Source organism: Aquila chrysaetos, chromosome 8 (assembly GCF_900496995.4).
Source record: "Aquila chrysaetos chrysaetos chromosome 8, bAquChr1.4, whole genome shotgun sequence".
NCBI classification, from domain to species: domain Eukaryota; kingdom Metazoa; phylum Chordata; class Aves; order Accipitriformes; family Accipitridae; genus Aquila; species Aquila chrysaetos.
Window position 1 is genome coordinate 30,193,472 of NC_044011.1, and position 21,526 is coordinate 30,214,997.

The 21,526-nt window shown below is 39.3% G+C and overlaps 1 protein-coding gene across 3 annotated transcripts in view; it reads right to left on the reverse strand.

Moving 5' to 3' along the window:
• MACROD2 (mono-ADP ribosylhydrolase 2) overlaps positions 1 to 21,526 on the reverse strand; it is a 905,745-nt gene that overhangs the window by 382,598 nt on the left and 501,621 nt on the right. The gene's annotated exons all lie outside the window — the stretch shown is intronic.

The window sequence follows — 21,526 nt, forward strand, 5'->3', positions numbered from 1 at the left end:
ATATACAGCAGCAGCAATAAACAGTGGCACTATCTTCTGCAAAGTTGCCGGGATTAGGCCGATGCTTTTAATTGCAGTACCACTGGTCCCATTGGTTAGGTTGTGTTTCCATCCTATGCGGGACAGGTTTCCACGCGACATCTGCTGTTGTAACACTCCAGAATATTTTGATTTACTCAAAAATCCTACATAATTCACAGCGTTATTCTTTGCCCAAGCTGTCTTTGATTGTCCAACCTATACCAAAGTATAAGTGAAAATGGACAAACTAACATTAAAATGTATGCTATCTTTTTTTCTTTTTTTTTTTAATCCAGACATCATCTGTCAAGCCCTGGTCTCTACTACTTAAAAGGTGACTTATGTGCTAAGGAATAACATTTTGAACACTTCCAAAAGTTTTCTTTACATTAGCCAGAAAGTACTGATAATTCAGCAAATAAAAGCATGTCAGAGAATCCCAGTGCCCAGAAACACAGAGGAATCTGCAGAGATGGGAAAGTGAAACCCACAGGAGCTAAACTTCCCAACTGCTAGAGAAAACCACCCTACTGAGAAGTAAATAAAAGGTTAACTACTCTTCTTTCCATTTTGATCACAGTAATTTTCTCCAGTTGTGGGAACAAGATGGACAGATTGGATAATTTCTGTTGAATGTCACAGCTGCCAGACAGTGACTCCAGCAAACCCTCCCTACAGCATTTCAGGCGACTGAACCATCAAGTAGGTGTTGAGCCATTACCAGCTGATGAGCAGGATGATAGCAGGTGATTGAAACAAGCAGAATAGCTTCACCCAGGGAGTTCAGAAGAGAGTTATTTTCTGTATACATGTTTTAGCTACTATAATAAACTGAGAACTATTAATACCTAGAAAAAAGTAAATAGCATAGCTAGTTTAAATTTGCTTCTGCTTGCAGAGATAAGGTTGTGTGAGTACTTCCATTAGGAAAGACCATAATTTCAGACCACAACTACAGCAGTTTCCTTCAGGTTGAAACTTTCCAAGGAAAGTTTCTATTTGGAAGTGTTGGCGCTTGGTTGTTGGCAACTTCAGAGAAAGAAAAAGCTTCTCTTGACTATTTTTTTTTCTTGTTCTTTGCTTTTGAAAGAGGTAAGCTGCAATTACTGAGCAAGGGGGAAGGAATATACTAGTGAATCGAACCTCAATCAAGGTCATTCTGCATTTATAGACACTAAGATCGGAGGTACCATGATGCATTTCAAATTCACAACATCTGCCAGCCAACGAGCAAATAAAGGAATGAGTATAAAACCAACTTAAGAAGAAAATGTAAAAGATGAATAAAAGAAAGAATGATAAAAATTTCCTTCGTTCTGCTAAGGCTGAGTTAACTTGCATTTCAAAGTGCAGCTGCTTAAAAGCTGAAGCTTAATAGCTTAAATTATTAATTTATTACTTAATGACAAGAAGGAATTTTGGGGAACAGCCCAGGTACCAAATTCTTGCTTGGGTCTTTCTGTATAAAACTCCCCTTGGTATAATTTCTAGATGCATTTCACTCGTTAAATGTTTAACTCCATTCCTTTAGTCTTCCATTATTAAACACTGATTTTAAAAATTCTCAGCTCAATAAATGAGAAATGTTTTTCTTGTCATCTTTTTTTCAGAACTTCCTGATTTAGCCTTGTTAGCAACCCTCTATCGCTGCAGCAGACACTTCACATAAACAGGTAACCTTTAATGCAGTTATTAGCTTTTATGTTGTAATTTTTACAAGTCCATCATAGGCAGCTCTTTAGACAGGACACTGAAGATAGTTATGAATTGGTTTATAAAACATCAAAACTATTGTAATTGTTTACAGCGTATCATCAGCAAAAAAGGCTTTTCTTAGGCACGTTATTATTCTGAAACACATGATAGAGTATGATTTTACTAGTAGAGCAGCATTAATAATATGGCAGTGTTTCATGGTCAGCAGACAAACAGAGAAGTAATAATTTTATTGTTTTACTTTGTCAATAAAATCAGTGTATCTATACATTGCCTAAACTATACATTATTCTGCTCAAGCTACTCCACAATACGTTAAGGTTTGCAGGCAGGCAAAACCTTTTGAGATTATACAGACATAAAGCAAACAAACCAGAAAATAGAACAGCTCTCCCCCCAGCCCATGCCATTAATATATGAGGATCAGACTTCACAGGCTGAAGCAGAGCCATTTATTTTTAATATATCTACGAATACTGTGTCAATCTTCCAGCTTGTCTGTCATAATAAAGTTTCCTTTCTGCTCACACATTCCCCCTCACCCAGCTGCACAGAACCAGAGAAATTTGTACGCTACAGAGCTGGAAGATGGAGAAGGACAGGTGTGCTGGAGCAGGGAGGTCTACAGGCACTTGTCTACAAGAAAATTAAGGGGCAGAACTGCTGCCCTGCTGCTCTGGCCACCGGCTGCAGCAGCCAGCCCCAAATGCAAACTTCCAGCACCGCTGGCAAGGACAAACATGGATGTGCAAGCCCTACTTAGGACCTTCCACACCAGTCTACCTGCAGCCAGAACAAGCATCCACCCTAGAGAAGCACATGGCCTTTCTGAAGCAAACATGACTTCCAGGCTGGATTTCAGTGATGGTAAAGGACCATCCCATGACATGTGCAGTGATGAGTTTCACCGCAGAAGGCAAACCCACTGCAGAGGGCAACACAGATGGGAGCACCAGTCATGGGGATGAGCACAACGACGGACTGAAGATACACTGTGCATGCAAAGGCACAATGGCACTAAACAGGAGTGGTCTCATCACCTAAAGATTTTTAAACTGGGGGAAATGCTGAGAAACTCCAAAAAGATTTAGTTTGGCTGGAAAAGCCTGGTAGAGATCCCTGCTACCAAACAGCTCCCGTTCCTTCCTGGAACTCCTGCACCCATTTGCTGTCTGAGCATCTTAATGTGGTCAAACAGAAGCAAGGGATATGAACATTCCCCCCAAACGACCCCTAATATGTTTTTTTGTTCTTCAAAACCAGGTAAACAGAGTAAAACTGAAAACGGTCAGCTCTCAGAGAATGCCACACTCGCCACTTGTAGCATTTTAATTTTTATGTCAAATGAAGCTGCCAGCACTGCTTTGAAACTTCTGATTTACTATGGTCAGTCTTCCAGCCACGCACATTGATAAGAAACTTCATTAAAAAGAAAGCTGCAATCCACGTGTTCGTAAATCACTTTCTCTGTGTACACAGAGCAGAGATGTTTGCTTACATTTTTAATAGTACGCCGAGATGGAAAGCCCCAGAGGAAGGTATGTTCTCATCTGGGATTCAGGCCACAGCAACGGATCAACTGCTTTTAATGCTAATGAAGCTGCTTAGTTTTAAAGCGACATTTATAAGGGAAGGAGATATTTTTTCCTACAGAAATGCTTCCAAAGAGAAGGTAGGGGCGGTCGAAAGAAAGCATAAGCACAGATCTGCGCTGTACAACCATGTTTTGGAACTCCTTTAGGGCTGAAGCAAAATTGTATTTTTACATGGGTTTTCTAAGATTTGTGTTGCAACACATGGTTAATCCAAGGAGAGCTTACAGGATCTACTGCTCTCTTTTTGGTCATCTGACTTTCAGGCATTTGGTTAGAAATTCTGGCAGCCAAAGCAAGGCCTGTGGCAATCACACACTGATTTGTGTGTGTGTGTGTGCACCCTCTGTATCATCTGTGCTTGTTTTCATTCAGTTTTTCCCTCTTTTTCCCTGAAGCACTATAATGAAAGCAGACAACTGAATCTCATGTAAACCACAAACTAATCTGGAGGTATAACAGGCACTTGGGCATTTAAAACATCCTTGTCACTTCTTAGCCACCAGTGAAAATAAAGAGAACTTGCATGTTTAATCAACACTTCAAAAGCACAGCAACTCTCCCCTCAAAGTCCCGTATAGGCCACTCAAAAATGAAACTGCATCTGCTGTGGCATACAAAATCTATGTGTGAAAAGGCCAATGAGGCTTGTTTTCTCTGGTCTTTTTTATTAAAGAAGTCAGTCCATACATCTTAATATGCTGTTTGTCATGTGAGTTTTTAACTGCACTGCTACAGAGGAATGGCAGAGCAGCACGGGCAAAGACAAAACACAACTTCCAGCTGCAAAGGGATGAAGAGAAGTGACTGTGCTTCAAAAACCAACCTGGAGGACTGATGTAATTTACTTTTGATGTAATTTACTCTTCCTTTGTTCTTCATAAAAGTGACACTAGATAGCAAAAATATTAGCATAATGAGTTTTTCCAAACAACTCAAGAAGTACAAATAAGTTTCTCTCATTTCTTCCCTTACAGATGCAAGTGTGGCGCATTCACACCGTTAATGAACCAGCCGACCACGGCTAGAATCAATTACACATTTCTCTCATTCATCCCATTCATGCATTCATAGCCATAATCGGCCCATCTAGTGAACTGCATAATGAAGCTGTACCCTGTCAATCACAGAAGGAACTGTATGAATTTTAAGAGGGAAGGTACCGCACTGCATGTGGCATTGAATAAAATAAACAAAAAAAATGACGAAAATTCACAGCATTTAGGGCTCCATTTGTAAATCTTATCAGCTGATTTACACAATAAACACCCACCATATTGGTGCTGAAAAGTGATAGCTGAGGTTCAATTGATGGGAAGTGGAATCCCCTCCAGTTATTCATACATACCGAATATCCCTGTTCTTAAGGAATGCGTGTAGCCTAATGCTTTGGTATACAAATTTGCTCAACTTGTTCATTTTCTGTTTCTAGTTACATGCACATAAAATGTGCATTTTCAGTGTGTAACAAAAAACTGTTAATTTAAGTCCAGCTTAAATGAATCCCCCAGGACCACAGTTAATTTATTTACTAATATGTGTCTCCAAAACTAGATTAGCGGAGTTGAATATTTTAAATGCAAGATGACATCTTTTATAGATCACTCAATGCTATGTATGACTACGTATGACATAGCTCCTCAGTTCAGAAGTATTTATTTGCTTTATATAGCTATATATTGCATTTATCAGCGGGTAAAGAGACAGTCTCAGTTTTTAGGCTTGAAGCAGGAAGCAGTAAGCAGTGCTCAATCTGAAGTTTGTACCTTTTATAGCTGCCATCAGTGATTTATTAGCTGTTTTGGGCGAACCAAAAAAATGTTTCATTAGCCACAAAAGCTATGCTATCTAGAAGTCATTCGTGCAAAATATTTAAGCCTTTTTTCACTTAAACAGCATTGTCTGCCCAAGAAAAGATAAAGAATATGTTTATTGTAAATGATTAACCAGCATCCCTCTCTGTGGATTAGGTGTTTATTTTAAGTACGAGACAGCAGAGACAGTCAGAAAACAATATTCCCAAAGGGAGAGGCGAAGGATTTGCCGAGCCCGAGAAATCCTTCGGGGAGCCACAGCAGTCTGTGCTCAATGGCCAGCATTTAGCAGAGAGCGATCACTCGACATCCGTGGGAAGCTAAAAAACACAGAGAGCTTGTTCGCAATGGTTATACCACTGCCTCAACAGCCAGCCAGAGAATTAAGTCACATAAGTCAAAACCCAAGCCTTTTTGGCACTCGTGCTCATCATAAAATACAAGGCCCAAGTATGCCCGGGCAGTCCCAGAGTCGTTCCCCTCCCATCAATGAACTTAGAGCATCATTCTGCCATCAGGGCCTCGCCATTAACGTTGGAAACAAAAGTAGGCTCTGTTCAGGCAGCAGAAGCAAGTGGTGCAATTAAGAGACACTATACTATATTCCAAAGTAATAGGTTTTACAAAGCAATTTAGTACTCTGATGACAGATGTCAAAGCAGCAACTAGACAGACGGCCCCACAACTTTGATGGAAATAATTGCCTACATGTACAGCTAAAAGGCAATGGCTCCATTTGGGATATTCATAACATGTGATATGAATGAACATGAAATGAACATGACATGACTTAACATGAAATTATGACATCCATGACTTGCTATTTCTGTTTTCTTTTTTAATCCTGACTTGAAGAATTTGCAGCAGAAATTCTCAAATGTTATCCTTGTTCCCCTCTACATAACATCTACCCAAATAAAGACCTTAATTATCCCTAGGAAAACCAAACAGATAAAATGAAATTATGTTGCTCCAAGCAGATTTTGTCCTCATCACACTACAACAAACCTCATTTTGCTGTAGCAGCAGAGGAACTCGACTAAGCACCGTCCTCATTGAGTGGCTCAGAAAGCACGTATCAAGTGACCCCCTCGACCCAAGTAATGCTCTCCACCTTTCTCTGACTATTATTCTTTGCAAGTGGACAAGGCTACAGACAAAGATGCTTTAATCTGTCTTTTGGTTTATGTTTGCCACTTGTAGGAAAGCATGAGCCACAAAGATTCTTTACTTCTCTCTTTATTGAGCAGCAAAAAAAAAAAAAGTTGGGGAGTGAGTTTGGTTTTAATTCATCTAATAATTCAGTCACAAGGCTTTTCAGCACTCAAAAATAAACTTGTTTGCCCTTAAATTGAAAGTGCTTATTCTTAAGACACTAAGTGAGAGTTTCAGCCTGCCATTCCACAAAAATTTCGAACCAAAATACACAGCATGGTGAAGGATATAACACTAGCCACATAAATTCAAGGTATATTTAACTGCACTTGATTCTTGACTCAGAAAGAGAAGCTTGCAAATATTCCCCTAAAAATCATGCAACACAAATCAAGTCATAAAAATATGCCAACGGGGTTTAAGTTAACTTCAGTTCTAGTTCTGGAATTGGATTAATTACAGGGGCACAGAAATCAGAAATGAGCTAATGCTCTCACCTTCTTAAAGCACAGACCCCTCGCCACACTTGGGCTGTTTTCAGTGTCCAGCCCAGTTCCATTAAAGCTGATTTAGTTAGCTCTACTAGTGTGTTGCAGTTAGAGCATAAATATGCCCTTTAGGGGGTGGGGAGGGAAAAACCGACCAAAAGACCCCCAAAACTCCACAAAAAAAACCTGCTCAGCTTCACTACAAAACATAGTACCAGACTAATTTTATCCAGAAAAGATTAACACTCAGAACTGAAATTCTTCTCCTTTCCTCCGAGTGCCAGTGCTACAGAATGCTCTAATAATTTAACAACAAGCTATAACAAAAGCCCTTTATTTCCTATTTTAAGGATTTTTCCTGTGCAAATTCCATTTTGATAACATTACTAACATACCTTATTAAGCCACCTTTTATTATTTGGTTGGCATCATTGCAGGGACACTGAAATGAAGGCAGGCATCCCAAGAGAACTACAGTAAAAGGACTAACACCCCCCCCCCCCCCCAACCCTACATGTAATGGTTGCCATGGCCATGGGAAATCTTGAACCGTGTCTTCAATACAAGCAGGTCCCCAGATCACTTGCAGGGCAAGTGTCAGAACCAGGGCTTGTTGTACCAATACTTCAAGGCTTTCTTTCCCTTCATAAAATTATGGAATCTCTCAAATTATTTGTCCTTCACATGGGATTTAAGAATATCATCAAAAAAGTTTACAAAGCACTGATCTTCATTTGAAAGCACCAGTGATTATAGCAACACATTTTCAGAAAACCAAACTAAACAACCCTTACTCACACATTAATGGCAGAATAACCTCAGGTAAAACAAGAGGAAACTGCCAGCACTGTTTTTATCTGCCTAGTGAAGGGATACAAATTTTTTAATCAGATCACTTCAGGTAAAAATGTTTTTAAAAAACAGACTGAAAGAATTGTTTCCTTAATAGGAAATTGTATGGGCTTCTTAAAAGAGGCTATAAAATATGACTTAGGGTTCCAAGGAAAATTTTACTATATTCATAGCTTCACTGTAGTGCATCTATTCCTTGATGGTGGCACATTACAAAAAGTTACCATGCTCTTTTTTTCATGTACTTTTTATACACATTTTCTTGAGAATAAGCAAACTTCTCCCTCCTCCAAAAATTGGAGCATATATCTTTTTCATGTGACACTTCTCTAACGTATGTAACCTTCAGAGTAGAAAATACATGCTTTGCTAATAATTTTGCTTGTCATCTTTAAGAAAAAAAGAAAAAGATTATAAAATTACAGGCTCTCCGTGTATCTCCTAAAGAAACCAGTGGTAGCTAAATCAGCCTAATTAACTTCAAGGTTTGAACACTTAGAACTTAGGAAACCATGCTAGGAAAGTTTAGTATTTCCCTTGCCACAAACACACTGCTCTTGGAATACAGACAAGAGAGCCTTGTGCAACCTGTTGGTACTATTTATCACCTCTGCAAGCAGAGTGGACGCAGAGGGAGGAGAAAGTTAGAAACAAGAAGACTGAAACCATTAAATATTTTTTAAAATGCCTGTTCCCAGTTTAAAAAGACAAAGCTGAGGAGATGTGTGAACCATGCTACAGGACTGCATTTTATACAGGGGACACTGTATTTTCCTCATAAACAATAAACATAGTGTTTATAGCTCTGAACTTGCAAACTGCTTTCAAGCCTGGGAGCAGTCCCACTGAAATCAGTGAGACCATTGCTCAAAGATAGCAAGGATCCAAATACCAGCAAAGGAAATGACAGCACACCTTCTTCAAGGTGAAGGAATGCATCTTTATCACTTCCATTTTTTAAGGGGCATTACTGAAAAAAATCTTTTACTACTTTTTTTATTTTAACAAGAAAAAATATAGATAGTCTCTCCAATTTACTTCACTAAGTATTCCTCTTCTGTATTTTCAGCAAGTTGCACTTCACAGACCTTTGTCTACAGCCAGTTCCTTTAGAGATGGTTTCCCCTGCTATGCCTATGAGCCCATCACAAAACAGTGGAAAGAGCAAAAAATTAAATTTACTGTTGCTACCTCTCACCCAAACTCACTCAACAAGCAGTCAATAGAAACAGGGACATATACAGTACCCAAGAATAAGTTCAACTCATTCTTAAAAGCTGACTAGATTTCAAGTTGGCAGTGCCACTTTAATTGTTTCATGTAAGTGTGATAAGCAAAATAACTGGACGGCTCTTTGAACCGTAACATAAGACTTCATGCCTAGAAGAGGAATCTCGCTTTCTATCATCAATTTTATTTTAATTTTAGGTGGCTGAAACCACACTAAAGTGCCCTCCTGATATCAACATATTCCAGATACTAACTTTTGGGAATGCAGTACATGCCGAGCATCCACGATAAATTCCTTTGACCATCTCCTGCCAGTCTCTTCCCCAGAGACGCTCTCTAGTTTGAAAGATAGTTTCATCAGCTAGCAACAAGAAAAACATTAGCACTTGGAAATCACAGCTCTGCAACCTATCTTAAAAGCAAACCCAGCAGATGATGGGGGTGTGAGCAAGCCTGAACCTAAGGTGGGGGAGGGAAAATGGAAAGACATGTATCTATATAGACTATACCATACCGTAGATGCAGACCAAAGAAAAAAAATAGCAGAGAACAACTTCAGTGCCTCAGCCTTGCTACCTGCATGCTTTATTGATAAACAGCTATTACTTCTCCAAATACTTCAAACAAACTGAGCAAACATGCTAATTTACATTATTAATAAAACCAGCAACTATTTTAGCAGAGCTAAGCAAACATAAGGCTTGCATTGAGACTGAAAGCAGATCCTTTGCCCAGGTGAGCAAGGGTACGGTTGCCCTAACAGCACTCTGTTCTGAGCACACTCAGCCGACCGGAGCCTTTGCCCAATGCAAACAGGACACAGGCCATGACTTTCCAGCTACGTCTTGCTCAGTCTTGGGACTCCTTAGATTTGAGCCCAAGCTTACAATCTGCACTTCAGTCCATACCTCCACAGATGGGGCGGCAGGATGCGCCTCACAGCAGATGAGGGGAAAAAGAAACCGTTGTTCTGGCTGATATGGCTGCAGCTGAACATGGTGCTCTCTCCTTAACGTTGGCCCTGCTTTTATCAGTTTTCTTTCAGAAACCTCCACAGAACCAAGCTTTCACAGATACCACAGAAACACTGCATTGAAATCTTCCGATCTCTACTCCCTTCCAACTCAGAGAGATACATGCAACAAAGTGCTGACAAGCAAACACCACCCATCTTTTTACTCCATTTACTGTCCGGATTGCGTTCATGTCACAACATCTAACTTAGCAGTATTTCACATTAATGCATATACACCCTCTCACGGGCTGTGACCAGCTCGGCCAGGCTACTGGCCCTCTGCGATACAGAAGCTGCCTGCTTACGTTGCAGCTTCGCTCACCAATGACACGGGTAAGCACCACTGAGGTGGAAAGGAGCTAAGAGTCTCCAGCAAATGAGCTCAGAAATGCTGGCAGATAGAAAAGCTAAGTAGAGAAATGAAATGCATCCAACAAGGATATGTAATGAAAACTGTGGTATGGTATTCTGTACAATATGTAATGCTCATGTGGATCCAAGTGAAAAACAAGCTTTGACAAACATCTTCAGAGCGCTTTGCATCAGTGGAAGCTGTAAACAGTTGAATTTGCAGCAGGAGCAAATGTACCAAAATAAGCAGGGAAACTATTTTTCTTATTTTTTTGTCAAGATAAAATACATGTATTGCAAAGGAAATTGCTCGCAACTTGCAGAGGCTTATTGCACTGCTAATGTTCTCCATGTCGATGTTGCTAGGAAGAACCCTTGGAAAAACACTGGTGTCATACCTTGGTTCAGCTCAATCAAGAAAATATACAAGTAAACAACCTTCTGGAAAGTCATGTAATGACCTAAAAGAGCTGCTGAAGAGCAGTCTTGAGCTTAGCCTTGCTGTAGAAGAAACACAGACGTAAGTACAGTCAACTTACGCTCTAAGTAACATCGTAGCATCCTGCTAGCCTGTCACAAGCATTTCATGGTAATCTCAAGTGGGGAGTTTCAAACTTAAGTCTCTTAAATAGGCTATCGTGGTTTAGGAACATGGAACCAGAAAGAGTGGGGCTAGAAATGGTAGCAATAATTTGTAAACACAGTAATGCCTTTGGAAGAAATCTAATGTGGCAATGGCAAAGTTTGCAAGGGTGACAAGTGTCAGAACAACATGTCATTTCCAAACACAAGGCTGCGCTTTGCTAAGGGGAACTGCTCAGTTTCTGGGAAACTGTACTGAGAAAAATATTTGTAAATTTTATTGCATGTGTTATTGAAGCAAAATGGTTATTTTGCCACCTGCAGTGCCCACAAGCTCAATGCATCATTTCTCCAGGAAAAGAGGAAATGTCTGCAAACTCACATTATCCACTTTAACGCCAGCCTGAGGATTAGGTGGAATTTTTAGAAGCCTGTGTGCAAAGTTGTACTTCACAGCGCCGTCTCCCCTTGCGTGGGTTGTCAGAAAGACATACTGATATTTTCACAGTGAAAGCAATTGCTTCAAGAATAATGTCAGCTCTTATTGTTTACAGAAAGCCAGAAATCAGAGCACATGAAGCAGCAAACAATTTGGCTGACCTTGCCAGCTGAGCAATATACAGTCAAGCAAGCAAAAACATGTTAGGCAAGACAGCAATAATGAAAACAAAACATAGACATGTACTTTCATATGTTTTCATGAAACTGCTGCAATTTTTTTTTTTTTTTTTTGCAAGGCAAGCCAAATCCTTGATACTAATCATGGCAAACATCCTGACCTTATGCACATGAATGCTTTCGTTGTAGTTCCCATGTCTGAAAGCAACCCATTGGAAAAAGCTAAATCCAATTGCTTCACTAGTGCCATCTTCACAGTAAAGTGCTCAAACATGTCTGGGCTGTGGTATGACTCGGAAGATCCCTTTACAGCAATGGCTATTAGTGCTTTGAGAAGTCTGTAGGTACTACTGGTCCTGCAGCAGCATATGGAAGAGGCGAAGGATGAGGAATCTAGGATGATGATTTCACTACGCTCACAAAGTTTTAGAAAAAGGCAAAGCTTTAGCATAAGCACAAAGGCATCTTTCCATTTTTAAGAAAACTCAAGAGAAAACTTTTCAGAAATCATAATTTAGCCCATGTTAGTGCTGACAGCGTTAATGTTTTATAATTTAAATATTTGTAATACTCTGGCTTAGTAGAAACTTTATCCATCAGAGAAGCTAGGATTTTTCTGCATGTTTGCAGTAAAATCTATTAAAAACTACTAATCCAGAACCTTGTAACTTTTAGTTACAAGATTGTGGTTTCCTCCATAGCTATCTTCAGCTACCTTCAAGATAACTTTTTCTAAACTGATACGCTTGCTTTAGGGGGGAAAAAAGCAAAGGCAAAAAAAGGACACCCAACAAAACCCATCCCCCTTCCTGATTTCCCCCAGAATGAAATTCTAATATATCTGAGTGCTCCTTTTCTCCTGCTTCTCAACCAATAAAGTTTTTGTTGGGAACTTTACCTCATTACAGAGTCCTCATCATCTAAATAACATTCAGCAATAACAAAGATCTCTCCCATAAAGCTTTTGATAGATGTTTCGCAGCCAACATATTAAGGTCAGGATTTATGCGAACAATTTGGAAAAGTAAAAAAATAGGACTGACTATCATTTAGGAGAGAAATTACAAATGCAAATTCAGAGGAAGACAGTACCCTTTTCTTCATTGAGACAAATTTTTAAACTAGTTTCTGGAAAGAGGACCCGTATAATAAACTTCTAATTTTAATAGTAACATTAGGTAAGGAAGGAAAATAACAATAGGCCAGGTACCACGTCAGTCCTGATATACTACTACACTTCTTTATGAGCACATTACAATTCAGAGAGCTAATAATAAAAAGAAGTGATGCTGAGATGATGAATTGATGCTATGCAATTAGACCTATTAGAATTCACAAGAGTCGACAGGCAATAATCAAACCACTTTCATGCTGCCCATTGCAATTATCTTTGCACTTAAGAATCAACAAAGCACATAATGACTTGCTCTCGATTAAGGAATTCATGAGAAATGGAATTTTAATTAGTGTGCAGAAAATTTGGGCCATTTATTACTTTACAGGACAACAGATTGTGAAAACTAGTTGAGTAGTTACAAGTGTTCAATGCTGGTTCACATCCAAGAACACACTGATGCTTCCAAAAAGAAGTTCCTAATGACGTTGCTTGAAATGGGATTGCCAAAATAAGTGCACGTTCACTTCTGCTAAATTCTGAAAAAAAACCACAAACAAAACTGTTGGAGCTTGAGACTGAAATGGAAACCATTGCTGATGTTTTCAATTACCAGCTGATGAACAAGTCAGGTAGAATTACATTTATCTGTGGTACGAACCACAGATACCAGAAGGTCTAATTCTACATTCTCATCACAACATGAATAGGACAAGACGACAATGAAAATGCATCATTGGTGAAGATAAACAGAGTCTGAATAGTAACTTGAATGCTGATTTAAGTTTTCTTTTAAAAGCCCTTGAATAGGAAGATTACTTGGTTTCAAACAAAATTACTTCTCATCGTTTGCTGATCTGAGTACAAAACAATTTACTAGTAATTTGAACAAAAGCACCAGTTAAATTCTGGAAGTGGAGCTCCTTGATAATATGAAATACAGGTTGATGGGGAAGTTGAACAATTATGATGAACTCAAATGCTAAGAAATGCATTTTTTTAAAAATGCAAACAAAAATCTATACTTCTAGTGTGTATCCTAGCAGTACAGAGATGAATATAATGGTATCTGCTCAACAAAATGAATGGTAAGTCAGTATGATATTAAATAACATATCAATTTGTTAAAAACATAGTATTTATTTTTAAAAAATACTACTAGAGATCCAAAATAGTTAAAGAACAGTAAATACAGAGGCATTTGGATTATTCACAATCAAATAATAAAGAATTTGGATTACTTCGTGATTATCTGAAAAAGAGTGCCCCATGCTTTGAGCCTTCTGAATTTCCTACTTTGCTATGGATAAGCAATTGGATACTTAGTGCTTAAAATCTGTCAGCATGATGTTCTTCCTTTCCATTGTCAGGGAACTATTTCAACGTTTCTGGTTCTCGGTTCTGTGGGGGAGCCCTGTCTTTCTAATAGCCCCATTAAAATAACATTCATAACAACCTGAATGGCTTCTTGTAAGTGATGATACTTCAAAAAAGGGAAAAAAAGTCACATAGGGATTCACTTTTAAATTCACCTATGTGCTCTGTGTAGCAAGGGCTCTGGGAAACAGCAGGGAAAGCAGCAGGCACTGCTGCCGTAGGGCCATCCCTCCCCCAAAGGGAACGTTTACACACTGCTGCAGAGCCACCATCTTCACCCCACGCAACATTTTCAGGGAAAGGGCACTTGTGGATACGTCTTTCTGTCCCCAGCATCTCCAGCACTGTCGGAATTGCCCCTCGGGAGTGGGGAGAGCTCATCACAGGTTAAAGCAGCTCAACATGCCGCTGTCACTTGCGATCAGATGAGGACTGGCGACAGGCTGGCTCAGACACAAAGACACAGAAAGCTGGCACCAAACCTTCCCTGCCTCACTTCCCACCTTCTGGTCTTATGTCAAGCGCAGCATGTTTAAACCAGCACATTTCAGCCAGGGTATTAAACACGCCACTGAGAACTGCCCTTCCTTCCTCCCCAGCGCTCATTCCTGCAGTTGCAAGACAAGGAGGTTGGGGAAGTGGCATAACCCTTTTACTTTGCTGCAGTTGTTAAACATAAGTGATTTCTGTGAGAGTAATGGAATTTGACTGGCCTAGGTAATGCAGCAAAGATGCTTTTGGAAAGGATTTGAGAGTGGTGAATCCCCTTGGAGTTCCACGGTGGACACAGGGTGAATAGTTCAGATGAACCAGAAATTTTTGTTCAGAAGGCAAGCAACAGTATCATAGCTTGAAAAAACATAACACAATTAATTCAAAATATGCTTACAAGGTAAAGAACACAGTTACGCCAAAAAGGGCTCCTAGATTAACATCAAAATCCGTTAAACAATGTCATAAAAAGCACCACGCTGCAGAGGATTGTTACAAGTGAACCTGAACTAAGTGATTCTCTGTGCCGCAGAATTTACAAGATCATGGCTCAGTACCTCATTAAAATTAGGGTTCTGTTAATTAAAGCCTTCTTTCAAGTGATAGATGACTACTGTGGATATAAGCTATGCATACTGTTGAAACTTCATATTAGGAACAGATAACGCACATGATGTATATAGCCCTGGGTGGAAATAAATTTGGGGGACTGTTCCTATGGAAGCAAAGATTTGTTATACTGCAGTACAGAAAGAAAGGGGGGGGGGGGGGGCAAGTAGAAGGTTCTGTAAAATTCAGGAAAGGCTTATTAGCACCCAACTTCATCTGAATGTATCTGAACTAACAATATCCTTTTCACAGGTTTCCAGTCTTGCTAAAAGCCACAGAAAGGTTTACAAGGAGATTCAATAGCCTTAGGAGTGAACTTTTTCACACCCCCGCCCAAATCCTTTCATCTGAGAATTCAGAAACTACATATTTCATTAAAAGACACAATGATAAAGAAAAACAATGGATAGAAGTGTGCTTGATACACTTATGAAGACACAGAGTACAATTTATTTTATTCTGAAAACTTCTCACCTAAAACCTCCTTGATTTCTAGGAAAACGTATGCGTTTTAATGCTGAAAAGGACTTCTGAGAGAAGGCAGCTATCTCCCTCAGAGAATGAACCCAACACCCCTTAAGAAGAGCACAAAGAGTCTTAGGATTTTTAAGGATTCATCAGAGATGACGTGGAAAGTCCACTGACTGCAAGAAAGTAAATGAGGCACCCCTAAGGTCATGTAAAGAGGATGCATCAGCTGTGCTATATGATGAGAAAACAGGTAGCACACTTCAAAAACTTATCATTTAACCAGTAAGTAATAAAATTGTCAAATATAACTTCTCATTAAAGGAGGCTTTTTCTTCATTTTGGTAACTTCTTAGAGAGTGTTTGAGAAGAGTGTTCAGTGCTATTTGGATGTTCAAGTCTAGTCTTTATACAGCTGACCTGTCCAAATGCTTTATTTGATTCATTAATGGTTTCTGTGTTTTCAGTGAATTCAAATTCCTTCCTTGTTTCCATGACTAAAATGTAAGTTCAAAACTTGAAAATTTGGATTACTTATAAATTAAGCACATGTAGAGTCTAGGTTGCATTGCAACAAAACATAGAGAAATTATAGAGGTCAGAACACACTCTTTTTCCTCCGCCACATCAGAAAGAGTAAAGAACAAACTGTTAACCATATTGATAGTCACTAACAGCTCTGAACCAAAAGAAACCTATCTACAGAGACATCAGATCCATGAGCGCCTTCTACAAATACTGTAAGCTGGATGTTGGGATAAAGCTTCCAGAATTAGCTGCAATGGAGGAGACTCAAAACCACGGGTCTTACAGTTTTGACCCCGTAAATACCAAAGGCAGAAAATGGTACAGACCTACATTCACAGCATGGGCTCAATTTTAAGCATAAGCATTCTCTTATTTCTGTGCAGTGTTTCTGCGACTTCAATGGAAATAAACTAGCAGGCAAAAATACAACTGCAGCACATCCTTAGCATTTATTTGCTTTTGACCCCTACAAGTGTCAGCACTGGCCTATGAAGTAACTAACACAGCCATCACAATAATTAGCATAGCAAAAAGATAGCAAACAAACTGATGAAACGGTAATGTTACATGAATTTTCTGCCTGTAATGGAGGGAGCCATTCCCAGATGGGACTTAGAAGTTTCTGTACCTTCACCTGGTATCATCTTGATAAGAAGCTGTTCCTCCCCTACTTTCTCCCCAAAGGAGAGCATCCTCGCTCTGGGGAGTTAATTCCCTGCCATAGCTCAGGGCTGTGCAGAAAGGCACTCTCAGCAATTAGGCACAGCTATACAAGCCTTTTCAAAGGGATGATGCTTTCAAGAAAGTAAAGAGGCAATTGGGCCTTGTTGACCAGAAACCAGGACAGTAAAACCCTGGAGAGTTTGTGCTGTTTTATTGCAAGGAAAACTAGATGAATGAAATGCAGCCAGACATGTTTTGACCGCACAACAAATTCATTTAAACCCAAAATTTCTACCACGTATTCATATCTCTTCTCTATAATGGCACCTCCCCCTTTTTCACTCTGCCCCTACCCTTCTTCACTAACATGTTTATGTATGATAATGATTTTCTGAAATACAGAATTAAATCAAACCATATTTTAATAAAAACAAATGGAGCAGAGGATAAATAAATCAATATTGAGTAGCATTTTTTACATTTTTCCCAGAAATAAAACAATTAGCACATTAGCAGTGAATATAATAATAAAATTAGCCAATTAGGATATTTAAGTGATTACCACATTGAATCAACAGATTAGCTGAAATAAATATGGATAAGCTCTGTTGAGATGGAGAAGAGAGTCTGCACTGTCCTCTTCTGTGTCAAATGGAAAGTATTTATGCAACACAGTAGATTTATTGCCATACATGCAACCTGATCTGATCTCTTACTCTCGCTGCGCTAGTGTTTGAAGAAGATACCTCAAAAGCAAATGAGATTATAGTTCTGGCCACGTTAATTGTTGCTGCAATACTGTTTGCAGCATTCCTTGACACCAAAATTTACTACAGCGTTATAATCAGTTTTTTAGGAATGTTACCAACTCTAAAAAAAAAAATATCTAAAAGGTTTAAATATTAATAGCACTTCAATGCTTCTCTCCCAGATGGCAACACAGCTGACTGCCGTTCCCTCCTATAATACAGGGCTGTTTATCCTCTGAATGTCCCCAATATAAAACCGTTCTAATCTTTTGTTGCGGCTGTAAAACTTGATCTACTGTGGGACAAAATAATTAAGTGTCAACTTTTGGATATACGGTACAAAAAGTAGATAGAATAATCCCACCTGTACGTCACCAATAATTCAGTTTACGGCTCAGTGATAATGGGATTCCAGATTATTAGCTGAAAAGCGCAGTATTTTACCCCTCACAGCACTGGACTAAGGTGTACTTCTGTTGCACTCGGTGCATTTTCGGCATGTTTTCTTGTAGCTTCCTTTTCTCTTCCATTAGCCTGTTAAAAGCTTTACGATACTCATGCTGTATGACTGCACTGTGTAACCAACTGGAAAGAAACAGCACTTTGATTACAAGTGTCTGATGATCTGTTAGCTCTTGTAAAAGTTATAGAGCAGTTACGAAATCTAATACAGGATGTGTAAGGAGATTAGCGGAGGAATGGGATTTTGTATCAGTATCTTAAGGAAAATGAATGAAGGAGAGTGAGCAATTAAAGCAATTGTTCTTGTTTGGGGTTTGAACACCTGTATGAATCTGGACATCTACCTATGCTTCTCCGCAAACGTGCACACAGAGGACTGAGTGCCATCAACAAGCCATTATTTGCCATCTATCCTTGCTATCCCTACAAAAAAGAGTAGGAAATAATGACATACCGTTTTAGGAAATATTTGAGAACATCCAGTAATAGACACATACGTAGTGGATAGTTATAAACATATGCAACCATAACAAAGCTACGTGAAAGTGAGAGAACAAGGGGAACGGGACATTAAGGAGAAGCAGAAAAATTGAAACTTAACATCAATACAGAATAACATATTTGTTGAACTATTTGTTGGCTTGATGTAAGCTATTACATACTTTTAAGCAAATAATTCGGAAACCAGACAGCATGCTGAAAAAGTGCATGGCCATCAGAATAGTCACCATCTATTCACACAAGCGAGAAGCGACAATAACAGAAAAGAAGAAACTCATTCTTCCGTAGCCACAATTAATCTGTGGGCTCTGATCCTCCAAAGCTGATTACCCGCAGGTGAGTTTTGCCCCACCGGCTCCTGTACCAGTGCACTCAGTGATACCAGCTGAGCAAACAACACAGACTTTGATGCACCAAAAGGCATCAAATATAAACCAAGATCCACATGCTCTCTCAAATATGGGATGCTATTATAGACAGACAAATCTTTGACAAACACAGCAGCTGCTGCACTGGCTAGCTCCTCTGAAAGACTTGTCTAGCAAACCGTCCTGCTTCCACCATTACAGCTCTGCCACAGTCATCTAGTGACCTGTGAGAGGGACCACACATGCACAGCAGCTTTTTTTCTTCCCTTTTAACTGCAAAGATGAATCTCTGCTCCTGAGGGCTGAACAGCGTCATGTGAAGCAATGCGGCGAGATTGCATCCATGAGGCACTGCCATATAAATAAGTTACACAAAGGACAGAAGAGTTTGCTTCATTGGCATATAACCTCCATCTACAACAGTTAACCTAATGTGTTTACTTTATTACCCACAATATGCATCCGTCGAAAGATGCTGCAGTGTGTTATTTAAACACAAACCATTATGAATATTTTTATACAGCTGCTATTCCCCCCTAGCGCATATTATTTCCATTTTAGCTCGGTAGTTTTCTCAACGAAGGCTCCTTGGCATAGGTCCACGTGGGAACATCAACTGATAAGACTTTAAATCAACCTCCTTGTTAGTGGAAGCACACAATACTATTATCCAGCGACTTGATATTCCTGCTAAAGAGCAGGAGGTCAATTCTCTTTGCTGAGTTAATACCTCCACAGAATAATTCCCTGGCTGGCACGTCAAGAGAAAATAGCCTCACTGCGGGGCACAGCCTGGGCCAGCGGGACTCAGCAGTGACCCTGGGCACCACCAGCTCTCTGGCAACCGCCACCGTGTTCAGATCTGGGCCCGATGCTCCGCTGCATTCCACCAGCTCTTTACCCACATTAGCCCAAAAAGCTGTCACAGAGAAAATAAAGCTAACTATGCTAGGGCAAAAGCAGGGCAGTGTACCAAGGCAGCAGGCACAGTACTGTTTTTCTTTGATGCTTTGAAGCCAGGAGGGCTTATGCATTTTAAAACATTGTTTCTTTGCATAGATCTAGTATTCAAAAAATTAATCCAGTTAGTTTAAATGGCATCTGTATACAAAAATGACCAAAGGGAAAAATCCTTTGCTTTTTTTCTTTTGCTCATGTGTAAGAAAAAACAAAATTAGATACTGCGAGCAACATGGAAACCAGTCAGTTCCACAGAATTCATCCACATATTGAAATAAATGCCCAACTGCAAATACACACATACACATCCAGCAGAGCTTGTAACCATGTCTTATCATTTGAATTTTACTAGAGTCAGTCAGATGCAAGTACGAGTATCTGCCAGTGACGTTGTTCAATATTGAACTAGATTTTAAACTTAATATCAAGTTTCTTTTTGACATTGGTTTCATACAATTTTAAATATAAAATATACCACATCCCACACCTTTATGGACTATGTATTAATAAAAATGAGTTTCTGGAGAGAAGCATTTTTGTACCAGATTTTGAGCAGTTCAACACTAGCAAAGTAAGAGTAAATCATTCAAACCCATCTAGTAATTTAATACCCACCCTTGAACCATTGTGGTTTTGAATAGATAATAAGCCTTACATCAAAAAAGTGTTACACTAAACATAAATCAGAGACGCTTGACATGATTAACAACACTGGACCACTCACCCTGAGAGAAGGCAAACTGCCATTATTAAACCCAGTGATGAACGGTAGTTTTCCTCTTCTCAGGCACTAGCTAGTATTATAGCATTCCCACCACTTACCAAGAATCAGACTCTCAATTTTTGACTGAATGAACTGAGATCAACGTGATATCCACCATCTGATTTATTAGACTACATATACTGAGGTTGTTTATAAAAGCTCTTTTTTAAAAACTCTTGTGCATTTATGCTCACGTGAAAACAATATTGTAGAATACTATTATTATAAATAATTACGTGGCAATTTCATCATGAGAAACAGAACTATACAGTTAGAAGAATGAAGTTTAAAGATAAAACATTTTGAGCACATAGGGAAGAATGCCATCCTGGAGATGATGACATGGTTACAGGGTTGACAGATGCTTAATTATAGGGTTCAGACACCGGGGACTGACCATGTAGCACATGAAAGGTTGCCAGTATGGTAAACACATATAGCATTTGAAAATACCATCACAGAAAACATTGATAGACCCAAACCCAAAAGACAAGAGTTTCTTTCCCTTATTTTTAGGGAAGATTTGCAATCGTGAACTTCAGTGCTTGCAAAAGGACTGAGGCATTTTGCTGAATCACAGAATGAATGACCGGTGACAGAAAATGTTTTGCTTTATTATCATACCCATGTCCCAGCTGGGATCACTTGAAGCACTGGAGTCTCAGCTCAATTCTGTACCAATTACTCCTTGACTTTCTGGCAGCATTTTTGCCAGATGTCATTGGCTTTGAGGGCTCTCTACATGAGTTCATGTGTTCACATGTTGTGAACACACGCCACTTGGAAACCGAGCTGGATTCGTCCCTCTCCTACTTCAGTTAGACATTTGCAAAAATGTCTGGTATTGGGGAGGAGCTAAATATCTGTTGACTTTCAGTAGAAACAGGTATTTATGCTATCATGACTTTGAAGATATCTCCCCCCTGCCCCGCCCATCATTTGGCCATCCCTTTGAAAGAACCTGACTAGTATTTCAGGAAAAGAAACAGTATTTCCTACTACAAAAATAAGCCAAACAAGATAGTCCTTCAGTGCAAG